At 40.4% G+C, this 4541-nt stretch overlaps 1 non-coding gene across 1 annotated transcript; it reads right to left on the reverse strand.

Moving 5' to 3' along the window:
* Positions 1-4064: 4064 nt before the first annotated feature.
* On the reverse strand, positions 4065-4171 carry LOC131897280 (U6 spliceosomal RNA). Its single transcript, XR_009375633.1, has one exon. It is a non-coding gene; the product is annotated as a U6 spliceosomal RNA (small nuclear RNA).
* Between the last annotated feature and the right edge of the window lie 370 nt (positions 4172-4541).

Here is a 4541-nt window from a genome sequence, read left to right on the forward strand (position 1 = left end):
GGTATTCACTAGACCAGTCACCAGAGCAGACCAGTCCAGGCACTCCCTCGATCATTGCCAGTAGTCCAAGGTGGAGTCATCCTTGTGGGTTCCTGAGAGCCTCCCCAGCACCCTGCCTCTTCCTATTCCCATGATGTCCTTATCTATCATGGTATCTCCCTCCCTGCCTTCCACTCTGTGCCTGTCCCTGCTCAACCCTCCCATTTCCCTATGTTCTCATCCCCACTCCTCACCCTCCACCCCCCTCACTCCCAGTCTGCTCATGTAGATCTCATCCACTTCTCTTTCACTGGGCCATTCATGTGTCCCTCCCAGGGTCTTTCCCTGTTAGCTAGCCTCTCTGGAGGGTTGCAGTCTGGCCATCCCTTCCCTCACATCTAGTATCCACTCATGAGTGAGTACATATTATGTTTGTCCTTCTGAGTTGGGTTACCTCACTCAGGATGATATTTTCTAGATCTATCCATTTGCCTGCAAATTTCATGATATTATTGTTTTTTTACTACTGAGTAGTACTCCATTGTGTATATGTGCCATATTTTCTTTATCTATTCTTCAGTTGAGGGGCATCTATGTTGTTTCCAGGTTCTTGCTATTACAAATAATACTGATATGAACATAGTTGAGCATGTGTCCTTGTGGTAAAATAGAGCATTCCTTGGGTATATGCCCAAGATTGGTATAGCTGAGTCTTGAGGAGGACTTATTCTCAATTTTCTGAGAAAACGCCTTACTGATTTGCAGATTAGCTGTACAAGTTTGCATTCCCACCAACAGTGGAGGAGTGTTCCCCTTGCTCCACATCCTCTCCAACATAAGCTGTCTTCAGTGGTTTTGATCTTAGTCATTCTGACGGGTGTAAGATGGTATCTCAGAGTTGTTTTGATTTGCATTTCCCTGATGACTAAGGATGTTGAGCAATTCCTTGAATGTCTTTCAGCCATTTGAGATTCTTGTTGAGAATTCTCTGTTAAGCTCTGTAGCCCATTTTTTAATTGGATTGTTCAGTATTTTGAAGTCTAACTTTTTGAGTTCTTTATATATTTTGAAGATCAGCCCTCTGTCAGATGTGGGTTTTGTGAAGATCTTTTCCCATTCTGTAGGCTGTTGTTTTGTCTTATTGACTGTGTCCTTTGCTCTACAATAGCTTCTCAGTTTCAGGAGGTCCCATTTATTAATTGTTGCTCTCAGTGTCTGTGCTATTATGTTTAGGAAATGATCTCCTGGGCATGCAGTTTTTTATGTGGGTTCCTTGGATACAAACTGAAGTCCTCATGCTTGCAGAGCAAGCCATTTTGCTTCCCAAGCCATCTCCCTAACTCTTCTACACAATTCTTATGCAGCCACATTCTTAGGCCTTACTGTATATGTAAATTATGGTCTAGTCTGAAGACCACATACTTTCAAAACTCTCCACTACAATCATCAGTGATCCTGATTTTTGAAATACGTATTTCCCCTTATTTTATGTCTAATGAAACCTGAAATCTGTGGAACATTTCAGTACATAACAAGCACCCAGTTTACCTGATGTGTGACCTTTGGCTTCCTCTATTTTATCTTCCATGTGAATAACAGTGCCAGTATCTACTATAACTTATTTGGGAAAACCTAATTCAATTTCATATACTGTAGCACGAATTCTAATTGGTCTTAATAAAAACCCAGAGCCAGATGTCAGGTTAAATGCTGAAAGATCAAAGAAGCAGAGCAGCCAGCCACTAGAGAGACTTCTTACCTCTACTAAACCCTCAGCCTGAATGGGAATGAGCTCCTGTCTCCTCCCACTTTGTATTCTTCTCTCTGCCCAGCTATATCACTTCCTGTCTCCACCTCCCTAGTGCTGGGATTAAAGACGTGAGATCCCAAGTTCTGGATCAAAGGTGTTGGCCACCACTATCTGGCTCTATTTCTCTTTTAGACTGGACCAATCCTGTGTAGCCAGGGTGGCCTTGAACTCACAGAGATCTATCTGCTTCTACCTCCCAAGTGCTAGGATTAAAGGTTTGCCACCACTGCCTGGCTTTTATGGCTAACTAGTGGCTTAGTGTTGCACTCTGATATTCAGGCAAGCTTTATTTGTTAAAGCACAAACAAAATGTCACCACAATACACAGTTTAATGATGTTTCATTACCTAAATATTAGAAATATAAAGTTTAAAAGAAATAGGGGTGCTCAATAGAAACTGCATGCTTCTTGCCCTGGTGCAACACTGCATGCTTGTTCAGATAAGGAAAGACAATGATAGTTCTACTTCAGGTGTCAGGTTTGAATATCTTCTCAAAAGGGAAGATACCCACGTTCTGATGTTGCCTGTCCTTTGAGTCCTACTGGATACCTTCATATCTCTCCATCTCGGGAAATGCATTTCAATTGGATACTCATTTTTTCCACAATGTCTCTATGCAAACCCTGTCCCAATTTTAATTACTCCCACTCCCTGATACCTACTGTGCAGGCCACACAGAGTTGTTTTGGCTTTCTTTGGGGTACTAAGAATTTGTATTTGTAAGTATAACACCTGCATGAGAACATTTTTGTGTGGTTATTCCCAGGTAGCTCACTTAATAGAAATTAGTAACTTGGTGTACCCATTCATCTTCTTCAGTTACTCAAAAAAAAAAATGCTCGGAAATCCAGAATATATAATAACATATTATATCATATGAATATGTAATTATGAATACATTTATGATTATACAACTTATATATGATGTGAACACAGACTTTTTTTTCTTTTCTGGTATTCTGCCTGGGAATAGCTGAGAAACAGATCCTGAGTTATAATAGGTTTAATTAATATTAAACAGCATTGGGCTGGCAAGTCCTTGTCCTCTCTGCTGCCAAATCTCTGATCTCATGAAAATCTAAATTGGGTCTCGATGGGGGGCTTCGGTGAAGCCATGCCTCCCATGCCCTGACACTGCAGCTAATTCCTCAGGACGGGCCATCTATCCTTTAACAAGACTGACTTTCAGAAATGCAGGGCAAACCACCCTTGACAGGAGCTAATCCCTTCACACAAATATTCATTTGTAATGAAACTTTATCCCTTTGTCCTAAATGATCCATGCATTGTCAAGCTTACCGCCCAAACGAAATGGTAGAACTTTGATAGTTTAACATTAAACGCAATGCCATGTTTCATCTGAGGACTGAAAAAGATTAGGAGAGCACTGTTTACATGGGTGACCAAAGTTGGGAATGTTTCACCAGGCTCCAAAGGGACTCTGATCACACGCATGAGCAGATAATGAAATGTCACTTTCTAAAAACTGAGAGACGTATGTATTTTATCTGAAAAGCATTAAGAATCATGAATGCTATAATTCTCAAATTAGTAAGGGGAAGGGAGACAGCAGTAATCAGACTTACCGGGGGTAACAAGAAGAAAATGCAAAAGCTTCCTGAGCATTTAGAGTTTGACAAGATGCTCAAAGACATTTTTTTATAACTTCCCACAAGTTGCAAACCACTGATCCAGCAATGCCTGACAGCCATGACTACCATCTGAGGAGCTTTCAAAAATCCTTACTCACAGATAAGATCGAAGCCTCAAATTGGATTCATCACCAAAACTTTATAAAAGTACTTGGGGGGCTGGATGGCTCACTGGTTAAGAGTACTTGCTGTTCCTTCAGAAGAGGAGAATTCATTCAGTTCTGAATACCCACATCAAGTGGCTCACCTGTAATGGCAGCTTCATGGAACCTGAGACCTCTTCTGGCTTCCTTAGGTATACACACACACACACACACACACACACACACACACACACACACACGTGCACCACGTAATTTTTTAAGGTATGAATAACAGCCCAATGTATGTATCAGACATTTATCTATCCATCCATCCATCAATGAACATGTGTTACTTCCATCTTCCAGCTATTGTGAATAATGGTATAATAAACATGGGATGCATATATGCCTTTTCGAGATTCTGCTTTGAAACTGCCAGATAATTTGGCAATTGTTTTCGATCTTCTGAGGAACCTTCATACCAGTTTCCATAGCATTACACCATTTTACATTTTAACTAATGGTGCAAAAGGCTTCTAAGATTATGGATTGCTTGCAGTATTTCCATGTCATCTTTGCACAGGGGCCATGCTAATCTTCTCTGTGTATTTCCAATTTTAGTAAATGTGCTGCCAAAACAAGTACTAATTAAATAATTGGTGATGCAATTTTCAGAAATTCTTACTAACAAATCCCGTGAGGGTGGCAGGACAAGTCTCCCAGATCTTTTAAAATATGCATGTTTGAATAATTCATTTCATTTGAAAGAGAGTCAGATTGATGGTCAAGGAAAAGTTACTAACAGGCTCTTCAACAGTACCAGCATTCATCCATGAATATGAAGAGTCTCAGATTCCATGCCAGACCTACTGTTTTTCAAGTCTGTGGGTGGGTCTCAGAAGATGTTTGTAAGGCCTTCTAGGGTTACTGATACATGCTCAAGTTTGAAACCCTTTCTTTGTTATGAATTGATGGATGAATTTTAAGAATTTAACACTCACACTTCTATGCTACA

Source organism: Peromyscus eremicus, chromosome 20 (assembly GCF_949786415.1).
Source record: "Peromyscus eremicus chromosome 20, PerEre_H2_v1, whole genome shotgun sequence".
Taxonomy (NCBI): Eukaryota; Metazoa; Chordata; class Mammalia; order Rodentia; family Cricetidae; genus Peromyscus; species Peromyscus eremicus.